Source organism: Sylvia atricapilla, chromosome 23 (genome assembly GCF_009819655.1).
Source record: "Sylvia atricapilla isolate bSylAtr1 chromosome 23, bSylAtr1.pri, whole genome shotgun sequence".
NCBI classification, from domain to species: Eukaryota; Metazoa; Chordata; class Aves; order Passeriformes; family Sylviidae; genus Sylvia; species Sylvia atricapilla.
Window position 1 is genome coordinate 7,323,779 of NC_089162.1, and position 18,591 is coordinate 7,342,369.

Below are 18,591 nucleotides of genomic sequence, written 5' to 3' on the forward strand. Positions count from 1 at the left end.
AATGATTATTCAGGCTCCGGCGGAGAAAGGAGCACTCGGCCCGCAGCGCCTCGCCCTCGCCACGGCGCCCCCGCCCGCGCCCGGGCCGCCGCGCCCGCCCGCTCCGCTCCCCGCCGCCCGCGCCCGGCCGCCCGCCGCAGCGCGGGGAAGCCGTCCGCGGCCCGGGGCCGGGCGGGCAGCCGGGGCTCGCCGCGGCCGGACGCCCACCCCCGCCGGCGGGCGCGGGCTGGAGCCGCCGGCTCGGTCGGCGGAAGGAGCGGCGCGGCGGGGCGGGGGGTGCCGCCGGCAGCGGCCCCGACCCCGCGCCCTGCGGCGGGCGGCCGAGCCATGAGCGCGGCCCGCGCCGCCGGCCCCGCGCCGCTGGCCGGCCCCCAGCAGCCCGCGGAGCCGCGCCGCGCCGCCCCGGCGGGCTCTCCCGGCCTACCCTGAGCCGCTCCGCCGCCGCCGAGGTGAGTGCCCCGCCAGGCCCGGGCAGCCACCGTCCCATTGTTCCACCCCGGAGGGGAGCCGGGGCTCCGCGCCGCCCCCGCACCGACCCCTTGCCCCGCGCAGCCGGGCCCTCCTCGGGGCTGTCATCTGGCCGGAGGGGCGGCCGGGAGCCGCCGACCGTGCCGGAGACTCCGGGCTAGCCGCCGTACCACCGCTCCCGGGGGCGGTGATAACTTGACGGGGGGACGGGCGCCGGCCTCGGCTCGGCCTACCCGCCGAGTCCAGCCGGCTGGGGATGAGCTGTCAGTGTCCCCCGCTTGCCTTGGACATTGTCCGCGGGACCCTTCCCGATTCGCTCTCACGTCTCGGGGACCGCGTTTCCCAGGTCCTTGTCACCCATTGCTGCTGCGGCCGCAGGCGATTCCTCGAGGACAAAAGTGCCTTGACTGGGGCTTCTCTCTAGGTTTAAAGAACTTATTCGGGTTGCGTCTGGTTTTACCGGAGCTGGTCTGGATTTTGCAAGACGTTATAGGTGCTGTTAAAGCCCCACGGAGGACGGGAATTCGCCACGTTTCACTCTTGTCAGGGCCCATCCTAACTGTCAGGGGAGACCTCTTCCCTCTAGTTGCGGTGTTCTACTCTATAGGCTTCGGTTCCCTGTTGAGATAAATCAGGTATGAGGTCAGCTTGGAAGAAAAATGAGAGAAACACCACATCTACATACGTATTTTCCTTGCACACAGAAAGGAACCGATGTAATGAAACCTCCTCTGCATTGTATTAAGGACGTGTCTTTAGCAGGTGGTGAACTTGTTCCAGCCCTGCTCTGCTAGCAACCACTTGCTGGAATAGAAATGCGAGAAGGATGCATATCTGAACACATAAGTAATGCTACATGACAGGGCAGGCTGTTGTGTTGTTTTGTGCGGCAGCGTCTGCACGCCTTGGGGGCAGTTCCGTTTGACACGGTGTCAGGCTGCAGCAGCATACAGTTGTGTCCTGGCTCTGCCAGGCAAACGGCTGCCGACAGTGTGGCACAGAGGACAACCATGCACCTTTGGCTGCAGAGTGATGCTACAGGAGCCTTAGCTGCACACTCTTGACCTGCAGGATCTGTTCTGTGAATGCAGCTACCACTCGTTACCCTGCCAAAATGCAGTTTTATGCCAGGCATGCAGTAATGACATGCAGCTCCTTCCGTCCGTCAGCCACATACATAGGTTGTGTGTGCCTTGCTTTGCTACTTTGGTGGCAGGAGGGATAAGAACAGTGAGTCACGGAGGAAGTGATTTGCCCAAGGTCACTTGGCAAGGCTGTGTTGGTGCTGAATCAAGACCTCCTTTGACTCTGCTTCCTGTGATAATGCTGGCTGCCACCACACGTGGGTATGTAATACACACCCAAGGCTGGTACAAGTGCAGAAATGTCCAGGTCGATGTTGCTGCCTGATTCTCTTGGTGGAAAGATTAGAGTATCAGTGTGCTGTCTCTACAACAGCTGTCTGCTCCATTGGGACTTCTTCCACAGCATTTATAACCTAAGTGCTGAAGAACCTTTTTGTTTGTTTTTTAATGTGCGTTTTAGCTGAGCAGATGGTGAGATTGGTTGCTCCTCATCACCCTGACCTGCGTGTTCATTACCTAGAAAGTCCATTTCATAGTGTTTTCTTTGGTGCAGTGTTTTAGGTATTACTGCGTCTCTCTCCCCCTGAAGGTGCATTTCCTCTTTCCAGATCCCTACCACCGGAAAGAAATAAACAGGCAGCAGCTAAAGAAAAACCTACTCAGAAACTAGAAACCACAGTTGTTGTTCAGTTCATGATAACAAAGTGGTTGTGTTTTGTACTTTGAAGCCCTTTTGCATTTCACTGTGTTGCTGTTGGAAGGTGACTCTCTGGCCACTGTGTGACAGAGGGGACAGACAGGTGTGTGAAGCAAGTGGGCCATCAGAAAGCTGGACATAGCAAGCTCACTCAGCTATGCTGCTCCAGGACCGCTGCCAAGGATGTGCTGGAGTTGCACTTTAGTCCCAGGCTAACTCCAGCCCGTGAGCTGTGGACTTTGCTCGTACTGGCCTGGAGTTTCTGAGGTCCAAGCTCAACTCAGCCTTTGACTTGTCTATTAAGTTGTCAACCCAGGTGGCATCGTGTCCTCCATATTTGCTGTTTTGGGGAGAAAAAAACTTTGCTTTTTCTTCTCTCCCCTGCTGTTTGCTCCTGCTGAACACTGTGAATGCTTTCCCTTCTGTCAGTGCTTGCTGTGTTGAGGGATGTGGAAAGGAGGGGTAGCTGGAGAGGAGGCTTTTGGTTCACTCTGTGGGGAGCATCAGCTGTGTCCCAACCAGTGGCTGTTTCTTACTCCTGTAGAGGTGTTTCTCTTCAGCTCTCTTGTTACTCTTTGTTACTCTTTGTTACTCTTTGTTACTCTTTGTTACTCTTTGTTACTCTTTGTTACTCTTTGTTACTCTTCAGCTGGTTTCAGAGTCCCATCGTGGGATCCTGAAACCAACGGTCTCTTTCAGCCCCATCTTTCTGTCTCTTTCAAACTCTTTCCGTCTCTCTTCCCATCTGTCTTTCCTCTTTCCTCCCCATCTCTTGTCAGTACAGTGTCTCGTTCAGGATTAGCATCAGAACAGCCCTTGCTTCTTTGCCCTGTCTCAGGTGATTGCATCAGGCATTGCTGCTTCTAGGAGGTGAAGTTCTTAGTGGTCAAAGCACTCGGCGATGTGTCTGTGTTCCTTGGATGTCCAGATGTGTTGCTGTAATGGGTTTTAATCTGCTCAGGTCTAGTCATTTCCTGGAGATGGCACAGGCTGGCTTCCAGCACTTAATTCCTTAGGGCTTCATCTAGTTTTAAATACCCTGCCCAGATCTCCCAAGTTGGTTTCTTCTGGGAGAATAAGTCCCATATGGAAAACACAAGTTTGCTTTTCCTGTCTGGGAATGTATCTGCAGTCTGTTCCACCTGTGAGCATGCTCCTGAGCTTCTGTCACTGCTTCCTCCCAGGGATGTCGGCTGTCCCCCAACAGCCTTAGCCAGGCAGAAGCCCAGAACTTGCTCTGAAAATGTAATTTTCCTCATGCTGTTGCTTTTTTGGCTGAGATCCAGCATTGTGCCAGTGCCCGGGGTGGGGGTCATGAGGGTGGGAGAGAGGGCACATAGGAGCCTTGTGCTGTGTTTGACTACTTTTGACATTTTTAACAGGAAATATGGTATGTAGATGCATGAATGTATAATATAATGCAGGGTAGAGATATCATAGAGATATGATGTACAGATGCAGCAATATTTTGTCAGTGTTATTTAAGCTGTATCAGTGAAATGCAAGGAGGATTGCCAGCATGACTCTTCTAGAAAATATGAATCTAATGCAGGTCAGGACTTGGTGTCAGTCAGCTCTCCTTTCTTCCCAGGAAGATGTTGACTGGCAAATGTATTTTCTGGTGATCGCTTATGTGTCCTGTGTTTCCAGAGGGTGGTGGGAGCTGTGAATTCTGACTTTATATAGTTGATCTCCATGAGATCTAGTTACCCTGTAAGTTTTCTCATAGACCTGAAGCTGTGGAAGTATACACCTAGGAAGTGTCGTGGCTGCTTTGCTTCTCAGTTGTGTATCTTCAGCAGTTCTGTGTGGTGCAGATTGTGAGGATGGCTCTAGTGATATTTCCCTGTTCTTCTTGACTTCTGTTTTGAAGTTGTGTGCTGATTTCTAATGGGCCGGCTTTGGTTTGGCTTCTTTTCTTCACCACCTCTGGTAGCCCTGAGTAGAACTACCCAGGAACTGTTACTGGAGATTGGTGGGCATGGTTTCTGTTGCTGTATTTTGCACTTCATCAGCCTCTCCTGTGGAGGCAGCACCAGACAAGCCACGTGGAATGGATGAAAGGCACCCTTCCTCCTTCTTTGGTGCCTGATGGAGGTCATCTGCTTAGCATTGGACCCTTCCTGGGAACAGGGAACTGGTTTTGTTTTCTTCCGACCTGATCTTCCATGAAACTCAAAGGTGGAGAGGGTGATGGATTTTGTTCTAATTGGGACCAGTTCACAATGGCATTTGAAGTTGCCACACTCAGCAGGAGATAATGTAGGAGAAGCAGTTAGTGTCACTGGCACTTGCTCCTGATTTAAGAAAAAGCTGCGCTTTGGTGAAGCAGCTTGTCAGGAGTCCTGCTCTCTCTCTGCATGCTTGAACAGCAGATCAGCACTTGTTGATCCGCAGGGCAGCCTGGGCCATGGTGTGGCAGGAAGATGGAGCATAGGTTGTTCTGGCATGGCTATCTGAAGCCTGTACCAAGCGTTAGAAATGGATGGGCTGCTGTTGGGCATCGTGACTGGCTCCAAGTGCTGCTTGCTTGGGCCTGGACCTGCTGCCTCTCTTGCAAGGTGTAGGATGGGTCATCTAAGATGATATGTCTCCAAAATAATCAGGGTTGCCTTGATGCCAGCTACAACCGTGCACTGGAGAAACTAGTGTGAGGATAATGGGCTGCAGTGCCCTAAAGAGGGAAATGGGAACCTGTTCTGCTCTTGCTGAATGTGTGTCCCTGCTGGGCACAGTCAGTGCAATGGAGCCTGCTTCCCACTTGCTCAGCTCTTTATAAAGAGATGGTCTGGTTCTTTGACAGATACTGGTGTCTGATTCCCTGTGTCCCCTGGTGTCCTTGCTGAATTGTCGCATGGGTGCATCGGGCTGTGGTTTCCACACCCTTTCCCACTGCCTGTGGTGGGAGGGCAATGCCTTCACCTGGCATCATCCAGCTGCATCTTTCTGGGCAGCTCCAGGCAGAGGAACATGCAAGCTGTGCCCAGACATCTTTGGGAGACAGGACTTCCCCAATGCGGGCAGCTTGTCTGGCAGTTTCAGCTGGACCCACTAGAGAAAACAGCACTTTGATCCTGGGTTTTTCTTCTCCCAAAGAGCTGGAGCAATGTTTGGGTGTTGGGTTTTTCAGCTGCCTGAAACTCAGGATGCCCGGGATCCCAGCTGGGGGATAATGGGGAGCCTCTTCTGATGCTGGGGCAATAGCCTCAAGATGGCTTTAGGACTGCGCTATGCACTGTGCCCAGAGGTGGGGCGTCACCCTGTTTGGTGATGAGCGCTTCTGGAGCCAAGTCCTGGGCCAGAAGCCAGGTTTGTGATCCATGCCAGAGAGGATGAGACTTGGAAAGCAAAGCAGAGCTCCTCCTGAGTGAGAGATGGACTGAAATACTGAGCAAAACCACAGACTGCTCCTTGTTTCTGCCTATGCCTACTTGTCTTCTTTCTTCCCAAAGTATGTGGGAGGCCACAGGATGGATCTGCTAGGGAGCAGGAGGGCTATGCTCTTCAGACACATCTGTACCATTGTGCATCTTCAGGGTGCTTGGTTGGGGTGTTTTTTTCAATTTTGTTTTGTTGTGGGATTTTTTTTTTCCCCTTTTAACCCTGCTCCTGGTATTGCTGGATCTTCCCCATCCTTGCTGCTACTGATTTAACTGCCACCTCCTTGCAAGGTGTGCTGTCCAGAGCAATGCTGTGTTCAGTTGCACTGCTCTTTCTGTCACAGGTCAGCTAAGCAGCTTTCATTTTCCTTGTTCAGCTCCTACTCCTGTGGCCAAGAAGAGGAATGGGCCAGGATATGGTTTTTGTAGAAGATGCTTTGTGGCACTGGCTGTTGACAGACTCTGTGCTTCTCAAAATGTAAGCACGGAAAACACCAGGCTCTGCTGGGGTTTATGCAAGCAGCATGGCTCCTGTCTGCTGAGTGTTTTGCAGCCTCTGGCCACAGCAGTCTTCTGCCCTGTCACAGAACAGAAGAGGTCTTAAGCACTCTGCAGAAGCAAGGGCTTGCTTTTTTTTTTACCTCCAAAATAGAGGCTGGCGGAAAAGTGAAAGGAAGTGACTTAACCAAAGACAGGATGGGAATATGTGGCAGAGCTAGGGACAGAGGCCAGGACTAGAGTTCCTGCTCATCACTCCTACTCTGTTGCCTCTCTGGGTCTCAGCCTCCTATTCAAGGCATAAGCAGGGTTTTCTATTCCTCTGAGAAGCTGGAGGTCAGGACCTCCTCTCTCAAAGTATCTTCAATGCCGTGTGCATCTTTTGAGTTTTCCAGCAAGATTTGCCCAGCTGAAGTTAGAAAGTTATGACTCATGTGATTACAGCAGAGTTGCGAACTGTGTCCTTGGCTACTGAGTGGAGCTTCTAGTACTCCAAGGAGCACCGTGGTCCTTGTCCAGTGTTCACCCTGCAAAGAGATGCTACTCTCCAAGAATGCTGTGCCTTTGTTTGGAGGGCTATACCAAACTTTCTCTTAAGGGTTTGTGTTAGGAGTCCTGTTTCTCTCTGCTTGCAGTGTATCCCCTGCTAAAGTTTGCTTCATGCCGCCCAAAGCATGGTACCTGTCTGATCAGGTCTACATCAGTAACCTGGTTCTGCAGGCAGGGTCTCTGAAGCATTGAAATCTTCCTAATAGAAAGTAAAATCTTAATATACTCTTTGGAAGAAGGATCCTGCTAAATAGCTGTGTGTCAATGAATAGCTGTACTCCTTCAGATGGGCAGGGGCTCCAGCAATGGGTACAATGACTGTTGCTTTGTTCTCTTGCCATGCTGGGCTTCAGGCCCCTGGAAAGGCTGCAGCTGGGAAAGGATGCTGGCTTATAAAAAGGTGGCTTATGAAAGGCAAGGATCCCAACAACCCCCACTGTAGGTCTCCCTGCTCAGGGTAGGGAGGAAGTGGGTGGGGAGCTCTGAAGGGTAGTAGCTGAGCAGAAGGGCTGCATCTCTGGTCAACTCTTCTCAACATTAAGCTGGCAAAGGCTGTGGAAACCCCTGCAGCACTGCAGCTTTCACCACTTTCTTGGCAGGATTTATTCCAGCACTGATCTGTAGCAGAGGACCAGGCCAGACAGGGCCTGAACACAGCAGGTCCAGCCACAGGCAAACCTTAAGTGTGGCAGTTAGGCTGGGCTGAAAGCTGCCTGTGTACTGCCTCTATGCAGCCTTGTTTGAACTTTCCTCTGGCAAGGAGCAAAAGGAACTGAGGAGACCTAGGGCTAGTACAAGCAAGTTTCCTCTGCTCTATCTGCCCCCAGATGCAATGGGGGTGGGGTTGGGGGTGATAGCAGCAGCTCCAGACTGTCCTTCCAGAGCAGAGCAGTTTGGGGGGGACTTTGGTCAGGACAACTTTTGAGCAAATGTTTCTTTTACTCTGGTGTTCCCTGCCTCTTGGGCAGAGAGGGGGAACTGAAACTGTGGTTCAGACTGAGTCCTCTGGATGGCAGGAAAATTGCTGAGTAGCTGGTTTCCAGGTTGCTGAGGATCTAGCCAGGGCCCGGTGTGGCTGCCAGAAGCAACAGGCTTGGAATTTCCTCTGCCTGGTGCCAGCTCCACTTGGGCTGGCCGCAGTACCTCTGCTGGGGCTGTAGCTCTGCTTGAGCTCTGCAGTTGGGGCGCTCCCAGAGCAGGGGAGCAGTGGAGCTGGAGCTGCCCCCCTCATTCTCACAGCCTGGTTTCTATTTTCTTTTCCAGGGTCCAAGATGTTTTGAATTACATAGCCTGCGCCTCCCGCGGGGCTCCTTGAGCAGCCGCCTAACGAGCTGAGCTCCTGACAAACTTTGCTCTGGCTTTAGCTATGCTTGGAAAATTTTACAGCCTTTTCAGAAAAAGGAAATGCCAGGAAAGGCCTGTCTCTTCTTACTTTTATGAGGGGGTCCCAGTTGAGAGAGGATGTGATGAGTTTGGAAAAGAAGACAGGAAGGATTTTATATATGGTATATGGTAGTATATACACTTCCTAGTGATCAGGGTGAGCAGACTCAGTGCATTTTCCTGCAGTGGGCACAGTGGGGGCGAGACCTGCAGGGTGCTTGGTGGTTGCCTCATGGACATGGGAAGCAGTGACTCCTTTGCTGCAGGGATGTGGTGGTCTGTGTTGTCCCTCCAGCTGCCAGCATAGCCACTGGCTGTTTAATCTTGGCTAATTATGCTTTTTCTGAATGGCAGTGGTTTTATTTCTATTGTGGTCGCAGGTCAAGTGCACATGCTGTGTGTCAGTACCCAAGGCTCGGGTGAAGGATTGTGACCAGGTGCTGTGCTGGTGGTTCCTTATTGGGATAGCACAGTGCCCAGGCAGGGTGTTGTGGGCATAGGGCAAAGAATGCAGGTGCTGCCAGCACAGTGTTTGACCCAAGAAGGATAGCCCTGTGTAATTTCTCCCTTTGGATGAGAAACTATGTTATAGAAAGAGAAACTGGGATCCAAAATAAGTGGTGAATTACCTGCCTTCCCTTTGTAAGATGGTGCTGAGAAGGGAGCAAGGAGCCCTCTGTTTTGGATAAACTCCATCTTGGTGAAGTGCTGAAAATCTGAAAATCCTTGCATTTGTCTGATTTTCTTCGAGAGAGCCCACCAGTATGTCATGGATCTCCCAACAAGTACTTCTGTCTGGAGAGGCGCTGAGGGTACAGGCTGGTCCTTGCCATCCTGCTTGCATGTCCTCCCAGTGTCCCAGATCCTGTTCCAATGGTGAAAATACGTCTATGGAGACTGGGATGGGGGTTTTGGTTGGAGCCTGTGAAAACGCAGCAGCCTAGGGAGTTGTGGACCTTCTGTTGTGGGAGGGATCAAGGTTTCTGTGTGATCCATAGGCGTCAGCTGCTGCCAGTCGTTGTGGATGAGCATCAGACATGGGTAGTGATGGCTCTGGGTGGAAGGAGCCTCATACTGGTCCTGCTTTGAGGGCATTGCCTGTTACACGTGTCAGGAGCATTGCTCTGGATAGCTATTTGATTTGGCAGCCTGTGCAGGCCTGGTAGCCCTAAGAGTGGGATGCAGGCACCAGAATTGTGCCCTACTCTCCCTTTTTTCATTGCGCTACCCATCCCCTGCTTTCTGCTATTTTGGGCAGGAGAAAAAGCACTTCCTTCATGGCTGTATCCCCTCCTCCACCTGAGAAATGAGTGATATATCCCCTTTCCTTTCTTGGTGCTCATGTGCAGAAGCTAAGATTACATTTGACAGGAGAGGCCAAGCACCTTCACTCTGCTACTGGGAATTATAAGAGTGGCCCTCCTGTTGGCTTCTCACAGTGATGAGCTTCTCTATCCCAGCTCGTTCTCAGAGCTCATAATGTGTGGAGACATTTGAAAAAATAGTTAAATACTTTATTGTTATCTATTTCTGTGATGCCATTTGCATATATATGGTTTAGAATGGCTGAAGTGGATGAGTGTTGTACTCTTTTATTAGTTTCCTAATTTTCAGTGAGGAATCATGTTTCATGTGAACTTGACACAAAGAAAGAAAAGACTAAGCCCTGCTTGTCCTATTTGCCATTAGAACAGTACAAACCCAAAGGAAGCAAAGATAAGTGCAGGGGCATGGCTGTGCTTCAGTCTGTGGCACCCCTCCTTCCAAAACACTTCCACAGGTCAGAGGTTCGGTAACGATCTGCCTAGACTGCCCACCTCCATTGGAGAATTCAATGTAAGTTTTGCATCTCATTTTCTTAAAAGGAAAAAAAAAGAAGCTTTCCAAAACCCAAACCTGGTTTTGCTCTTTAAAAGTCAGTTTCATGGGTTTAAATTGTATGCATCTTGTTGATAAAAGAGGAGTTACTTTTTCTAAAGCAGAGCTTCAGCAAAGAATGTCCAGCCATTTCCAAATATTTTGATATAATTTTAACCCTGATGTGTTATTTTAATGAGAAGAGTGATTCTTCCACTTGCTTGTGTGATCAGGATCTTACCTGTAAGCAATTGCTTCTCACCCCACCTTGTGATTTCAAGAATATTTGGAAACTCAGCTACTGTTGGAAAATGTTTATGATTTAGTTTATTATGCTTTTTAATCAAAAGTAATTTTACAGAGTCCTAGTCTGATTAAAATACATTCCTCATATTCATGGGGTTTAGTCTTCCTTTTTTTCCCACCATATTTTAAGGGCCCCAGGCATTTTTCTGATGGGTTGCAATAATAGGCTGCCACTGATAAGTCCTTTTCTCAGAATTCCCAGTAGCAGCCTATAGGCCCTTGGAAGGGTCCATGTAGGTCCGCAGTGGGTTTAACACCAGTGAAGCAAACTAGCCATCCTGGGATTTCAGCTTCTGAGGCCAATGCTGGCAGTGCCATTTTCCGAACTCTTTCACGATGTTGACATTGGTCAGGGCTGCTGATTCCTTGTCTGGATGTCGATGTTTGTGTTCATCTCACTGCAGCCAGATGGAGAAGTTAATTGCTTTGCCCAGCCTCTGGTTGAAGCAAGACTGTGAAAGAGGGTAACTGTGGCTGGTGGTTAGTTAGTTGGAAGAGGAGAAAGAAGATGTGAGCATATCCAAGAGTAGTGCCATGTTTTCATATTGTCCTTCCTCCAAGACCTGGTCCTGATTATATTGGGTGGCTACTCTTTCACTCACTGTTCCATCTGTGGCTGTTTCTATTTGTGGGTAGTCCAGTGGCTCTTTGTAGTGTTTTTGGAAAAGCTACCAGGGGTAAGCAAAGAAGTGATCTTCCTTGGAAACCAATAGGAGAATCCCAGTAACAAACACTCCAGGAAGTCAGGCTCCTACTTCTCTTGCTACCTCCTTGCCTCCCTGGGCACAGATATTGCCTGTAGTTCAACTTGGATTGTGTGCAAGTGGCTCACCTTGAGCTGAGAGCCCAGCAGTGCTTCTTCCAGACATGACATGCTGATGATCAGGGAGGGGATGAGCCAAAGCTGGGACCTCGCTCAAGATCATGTACTATCCAGGCTCTCTTTTGCATACAAGGTCTGTGTCTGTGAGGTCCTCCCTGCTCTTGTTTTCCTCCTGAGCCATGGCTGATGGCTGATCCTGGGCTTGGAAAGGAGGAGTTGGGATTGTAGCACTGAAACAGTGAAGAATCTTTGCATCACCCTTGGCCAGTAGACTAGTCTAATGCCTTGTCTGATTTGCATATCAGTTAATTCTAATTCTAAGAGGACTCAAGTAGACCCAAGTTCCAGACTGCATCTCAGGATGCTGTAGGAAAATCCCACGATCTGCTTGATTTGATTTGAACAAGCCTGTGGATGGTACCACTTAATGAACCAAAGATACTCTTCTGGGCAAAGTCAGTTCCTCTCAGTCTGAAATGGGCAAATGCCAATTTTTCTGGGAGTCTTCAGATCCCATTGAACAGTCTGGGCAGCAATTGAGTGAAAGTCTTGTAGTCACTGGTGATGATGAGGATCCTCTCTGATGGTAGGATGGTTTGCCTGGGACCTGCCACTGCCCTCGGGGATCCCAGTGCCAAGGGACCAATTTTCTAAGGTGCTGCTTCCCATCATCATATGACTTGTCAGACCCAAGGCTGCTCAGCTTACCACTCAGGTTCAGGACAGAACCCATGGGAGAGGGATAGTTGCAAGATAGCTTCTAGTTGTAGAGTTCCTCTGGTCAGCCTCACTGCTGTGGGATGAGGAGAAAGCCAACCTCCCCTGCCCAGAGGCAGGAAATGAGAATCACGTGGGCTGACTTGGAGCCTCACTGGCAATTCATGCTTGCAACAAAAGCAGTGTGGCTGGATTGGGCTCACTAGCTGACTGCCACAATGCTGCTGGCCTTGTTCAGTGTCCTCCAATGGCTCCAGTGCTCAAAGGGGGAGGCTGCAGCCAGAACTGGTCTCTATTCCTCTTTCTGCTGTGCATCCATCCTTAGGCACTTGTCTGGGCTCTCACTGTGAGTGTCCAGCTGTTGCGTATGCCAAGAGAAAAGGCAGCTCATGGGCTGTGGCACGCTGCCTTTGCCCAGGGCCCTGTAGACAGACTTGGCCCCAGCACAACAGCTGTGCTGGGGTTTGCAGCTGCCACTGCTTCCAGGACAAGAAGGGTCTTGCAGTTTTCATGACAGGGGTTTTCCTCCTGCATTTGAAGTCTCTCAGCAGTCATCCTGAAGTCTCTCTAACCCCAGCTGAGGTGCCAGGACTCCCACTTCCCATCTATGAAGTAGTGGTTATTGGAGGGAAAAGCAACATAAGCTTTCTCAGTGGACCCTGTCGTGTTTATCCTGTTCCATTACACTGCAGCAGCAGTGGCACCAGCCGCTGCCTTCCTCCCCTCACTGCGATGGAGCGCTGCAGGCCCCCAGCAAATGCTGTCTGCAGACATCTGCTGCCTCCTCCCCCACTGCCTCCTGGCAAGCGGCAGCAGCTTCCCAGCAAACAGCCTGCTCTTTGCATCACCCCCGCACACCCGACCAAAGCTCCTTTCTGCTCTTACAGGCACCTTCGCAGGACCTTGAAATGGTGGTTTCCCCAGTGCTGGCTTGGCTCCAAGCAGCCTTCTGCTTCACAAGACCATAGCTAAAAAAATTCAGGGTGCCTGATGGAGGAGAAAGACTTATTAAAGGTGATGCTTACTGGGTTCTGGCTTAAGATTCAAACGGGCATCTCTCTTTGGCAGGGCTCCAGCTAGGGCCTGAGGCAGGCACGGTGTCTGGGGCAAAAAGCTTGGAGCCGTTTGACTAGAGCAGATGTGGCTAGGTCAGCTGTGAACTGCAGTCCTGGTGCCAGATCTGGATGCTTTGGGCCAGTATCTGGCTTGAGTATGCAGCAAAGGGAGGCAAAGTTCACTATTGCAGGTATTCATGCAGCCCTTTCCAGGAGACAGGAGCTTTTGTTTCTTTCTGCTCTGGCCAAGGAATGGGATGATGTGCTCCTTGGATGTAGATGGCCACAGGGCTGTAGGTTTCTGTCTCCTAAGAGTAACCTCCTGACTTGATAGTCCTGCCATCTTGGCAATAGGAGGCACCTGGCAAAGTGGCATTTTTCTGGGTTCAGTCTCTCAGTAATTCTGCACCAGGTTCCCATATGCAAATATTAGCATTTGGTGTGGCAGAACCTAAGAGATCTTTACCCCAAGCCCAGGCAGTCCCCTAAGCCACAGTTGCCAAGATGCTCTGGCTGCATCTTGTATGCTTTTAGCCTGGGGACTTCTCTGGAGAGCAGAGGAGCTGGGAGAGATGGAGCAGAAGGATTTAATGAAGTGGGCATGAGAAGTGTAGCAAACTCCTTTCTCCTGAAACCAGTGAAGCTGTAGCTGGGAGCACGAAGGCAATGCCTGTCTGTGATCTCTGGGCAAATCCAGAATGAGGGCTGAGGTATGTGGACTGGTCAAAAGGGATGGTAGAGGATGAAAGAGGATTCTGCAGCTCTGTAAAGTTTTGGAAGAAGGAGCTGGAGGGGATTGCAGGTGGGACATGAAAATAGGAGCCTGGAAAGATGGGATAAACAAAGCCAGTAGGGAAATTTGCCATTTTATACCCAGATCAGGAAGATGTGAGCACAATTTGAACTGATTTAGACAAGAAGGCACAACTCTGTATTGGGAGGCACAACTTTGGAGGGAGAAGGGATCATCATCTTCATGTGACCGTCTTTGTGGCAGAGGAGTGCAAAGGCACATCCAGATCTCCCCTGGCAGCTTGGAGGAAGCTTGGTGTTATGTGGAGAAGAGTTGCTTGGCACACAGTTGACAGTAGGTTCTGGCCCCTCTGTTTGGTTAGTAAAACTGTGGACCATGACTGCAGCTGGTGTCAGAAGAAGTGGTAGTGGGAGAGCTGTGTGGATGCCATGTAAATGCTGCTGGAGGAGCCTGCAAAATCATCTGAATGCCTGTGATGGATGTGGCATACAGATGGGAGCTGTGGGACAATGGCTGACAGCAAGCAATGAGGCCAAGGGCTTCATGGCAGGCAGGGCTGAGGTGCATCTGTTGGCACACTTCTGGGTGCTAGTCTCTGGCAGCTGGGCCCAGTGCTGCTGCACAGAAGGAGAGAGCCTGGAGCAGATCCAGCAGCTGGACCCAAGTTGAGTGTTTGGGTGTGCTGTTTGTCTGGGCAGTAGCTGCAGGCCCCTTCTCCTTGTTAGTGTGGTGCTGAGCACAAATGAGGTGAAGCAAAGGAAGGATAAGACGTGTTTGAGAGGGAGATGAGAGATGCCACTGAGAAACACAACTGAGCTTTCTTTGTGCTGGCAAATACTCAGTGGGGTCCGGGTAGAGGGGCTGGGTTGCAGGCCAGAAACACTCACACACCTCCATGAGAGGGGAGGGGAAGCTGAAATGCTGCAGGAAGCCATGCTCTTGCCTGCACAGAGCTGCTGCAACTTAGGAGTGACACAGCAAAGCCAGGCTTCCCCCAGCCATCTAGAGAGAAGGAGAATCCCAGTAACAAACACTGCTTTTCCCCCATCCCCATCTTAGAGCCTAGGAGAAGACGGCTAAGGAGGTTAGTGGGCTTTGGCAGGCAGCTTTTAAAGCCCCCACTGAGGAACAGGGGTGTCAGCAGCAGCTGGAGGCAAGGACTGGTAGGTTCTAGTGTTTATCCAACGCTGAGGAGAAGCAGAAGGTGCCATGGGGAGGCCAATTGTTGCCTCCCCCAGGAGATCAGTGAGGGAGTGAAGGGGAAGGCAGCTCAGCACAATGTTATCCTGAGAAGAAAGCACTGATAATTGGAGGCAGAGGGAGCACCAGGGCTCAGGAGATTTCTGCTTCTTTGAGCAGGGAAGGGGTGCCAAGAGTCCAGCAGGATCCTGGCCACGGATGCACTCCGTCTTGTGAGTGCCTCGCTTAGTGCCTCTGGTTGTGACTTTGTGCCCAAAAGCTTCCCAGAGGGAACTGGCATGACAGGTGTAGGTGTATGGATTGCAGGGACTGGTGCTGGGCTCAAGGAGAGTGGTACCTGGCTCTTCTCCCTTCTCTGGTGGTGTTGGGTGCATTCCTATGAGTTACCATTCCTTCCGTGTCAAGGCCAGTGCAAGACTTTACCCCAAGTGCTTGACTGTCACTCTTCTGAGCTCTTGTTTTTCTCTGCCAGGAGTCCAGCTCCTGGATTGGACCCTCAAGCAGGACTCTGTCAGGAGCAGGCTGAGCCAGCATACATTGAGTGGAGCTAAGCACAGGCCTTGGGCAACACCAACGCACCAGCTGGCCCTTTGGGAGGCCAGTGGCCTCCCTAGCCCAGACTCGTATGGGGTGGCCTCAGTGGACCTGCAGCAGCTGTCTTCTCTGCACTGAAGGGATGGAGCCAGGAGAGGGGGAAGGGAGAAATCACCCCACAAAGGGTTAATAGTAGCTTCAGCCTGCTGCTCAAAGCCCAGGCCCTGCTGCAGGAGTGGTGTTGAGCAGCCTGCTCCAGTTGGCGTCTGTCCCAGAATGCTTTGGAAAAGCACTGGCCTCTGACCCCCAGTACAAACTGAGCCCAGCACGTGGGAGGGAGAAATTACTCCCAGACCTTCAGGCTCCAGGGTTTACAAGCTGCCTGCAATAAAGCAGCCATTTTTTCCAACAGTTATTAAATCTCCCCTTCTAGCTTACTGCAAACCTCTGCCTGTCATTCCCGTACCCTGTCCCTAGCCCCAGATTGTGCTTCTCCTGCTCAAGCCCAGAACACCTCTATAACATGAGGCAGGCCTTTTTGGGGAAGGCAGAAGGCTGGGGAGAGTTCCAGCCACTGGTTCATGAACAGTGAATCTGCACTGCAGTGGCAGGTCCCATCCAGCTTGGCTGCTGTTCTTGCGTACATCTGCACCCCTCTTTTGAGCCCCCATGGGGCCAGCTGTGCCTCTGCTGATGGCCCTATTTCAGTATTGTCTTATTGTCCATGCTGGAGACTGGGAATCAAAGAGCAAAGGTTTTCTTCTTGGATTTGCTGATGGCTGGGGCAGCTATGGACAGAGCCTTGGCTTTTCTTTGCTGCGGTTCTACTATCTTAAAATGGGAATAGGAGCAGAGTTTGCACTTACCTGTTGTCACCTCCTTAGGTAACTTATTCTGTCTGCACTCCCTGCAGTGAGCGATGGATTAATTGCCAGGGAGGCTGGCCAGTTTCTATGGGAGATCACTGCGTGGGAGGCTCATGAGGCTTCCTTCACCAGCTAGTGTTTGTAATGACTGCTGCAGCTGGAAAGTGCCAAGAACTGCTTATTCACATAGGATTTCGTGACCATCCAGTTGTATGGAAGTGCCGAGCTGGCGTGGAGCAGTGAGCACTGCCTGTCTGGTGCTGTGCTGAACATGCCAGCATGTTGAGTTGCTGCAAAGGGTGTGGGGAGCACGTGTTTTTGTTTGTACAGTACTTTGGGAACAGAACACTCTTACAAGTGGCTACCATGCCATGGGCACTGTGGGATCCAGATAAATGAAATGGGAGCTAGTATTTCAAAACAATTTTTTCCCTCTCCTCCCACCTCCTGTGCACATTCCTCTGGCGAAGAGCAGGCAAAGGTGAGGAGGTGCCCACAGAATGCAGGTATAGCCCATAGCCAGAGAGCGACTGCAGCAGCAGGCAGCCTAAACTCCACAGCCCTCTTCCCAGTAGATGTAGGACACACTAAATGGAGCAGGTCACCTTAGCCCTGGCCATGCCACCCGTCAGGCAAATGACACCTGCCTGGGGGCCCAAACCACACTCCCTGGTGCTTGAGGTACCTGGAGAATACCAGCTCTGAGGGTAGTAGCCCTGGAGCCTTAGGCTTTCACTGCCCTTCTTTTTCAGACCCAGTGATTTGCCAAGAGCAAAGTGCCTTAGCAGGAGTCTCTCACTACACTGGCACTGGCAGACCTGTGCTGTGCCTTGCTCTGTGCCGCACCCCTGGGCACAAGGAGGCAGGAAAGCCATTTTTCTAAACATGTCTTGGGCCAGTCTAGGATTTACTCAACACACAAGAAAAAAGCACATTCATCTGAACCCCCTTCTCTCTCCAAGGCTTGGTTTTGTTTTTAAATCTATATGGCAAGCGACCAAACTGGCTGAGTCAGTCAACTGGCTGGCCACCAGAAGTAAAAATGTGGTTTTGTCCCCTCCCTTGTTCCACCCTGCTTCCCCCTGGATTTTTTTTCTCCTTCACTTAGCGACAGTTTCATGTATTTACAACAAACCTCTTTCTGCCTCCTTCTCTCTAGGGGCTGGGACAAGTGGAAGCTGTTTTTTATTTTCAGAATCAGCCTAGGGAGAGAAGGTGCAGGAGGGCAGTCTGGCTTTGCCTTCTTGCTTCTACTCACAGTGATTCTGCCTGGGAGGAGAGGGAGCTGCTTGCTGTGTTTAGGCCTTTGCAGGCTGATGGCCGCATCTGCTGTCATACAGGCAATTAGATAGAGAGGTGAAGTGTCTTGCCCAAGGCCATGCAGGCCAGGCCTGGGAAGATGGGAACTGAGAGTCAAGTCTCCTTTGAATGCTGACACCCAGAAGCCATGCTGGCCATGGGCTGGCTTTCAGGGTGCAGGAAGCTGTGTGAGGTTCCTGAGTGTTTTCCTGGCTGCTGTGGTGTAGGGATGGTCTGGTTGAAATGTGCCCTGAAGTTGTCTCTTCCACTGGGAAGATGAGAGCCAACAACACTCCTGTGAGAACAGCCAACATCTTGTAGAGGGGCAAGATGCTCTTTTGTCAAGGGGGAACCAGGTGTATGTCAGCTCTGTGTGAGTCTGGTGCCATGGGCAGCTGGCCAGGTTTCAAGCACCTCCTGCTGTTGGTTTGCTCAAGATGTATCCTGAGAACGGGAGCATGTTTTTCTGCTGTGGCCTGTGGTTTGGCCATCAACATCTTTAATTCCTAGGCATCCAAATTCTGTAGGCCGATCTGTGGGCAACCTTGTGACCCATTCTCAGGGTGGACAGGAGATGGCACAGGGGGTGGAGCAGGTGTGATCTAAGTACTCACTCTACTCCCTCCCTCCTTCCTTGTGGCAAGCCTTAGTTCCTGCCTGAACTGTGTGACAGATCGTAGCAAAGTCATGGGATCTCAATGTGTGTCCCAGCTCACAGGCGGGTCACTGGGTGCTGCAGCATGTGGCATCCCACAGAAGTAAAACTTAGTTGTAAATAAAGGAGGCTACCCTTTTAACTTTTCAGATGCAAATTGTCTGGTTTGCTTCAGAGACAGATTTTCTTAATTTCTGTGTTGATAGTTGCTATTTCAAATGCATACAATGCAGCAAATTCTCCAGTCTGACCGACTTCTGTGTACTTCAGCAAGGGGGCTGCATGAGAGTGAGCACCTGGCTGCCTGCTGTGAGCCACGCAGTAGCTGAGGATACCCACATTGGTCTGAACTAGTTTGTTTCTTCCTCTGTTGTATATCATAACTTAATCACAGGACATGCTTGCAAGGCAGCAAAGATGGGGAAGGGGAGAAACTGATTTACTGTTTTTATTTTAGCAAGGGAG

At 51.2% G+C, this 18,591-nt stretch overlaps 1 protein-coding gene across 2 annotated transcripts in view; it reads left to right on the top strand.

Moving 5' to 3' along the window:
• Positions 1 to 365: 365 nt before the first annotated feature.
• Positions 366 to 18,591, top strand: part of BCL9L (BCL9 like) — a 47,633-nt gene continuing 29,407 nt past the window's right edge. For both annotated transcript variants that reach the window (XM_066334788.1, XM_066334789.1), the window contains exon 1: positions 366 to 449. The gene's annotated coding sequence lies outside the window, so the exon portion shown is untranslated. The remainder of the gene's footprint in view (positions 450 to 18,591) is intronic.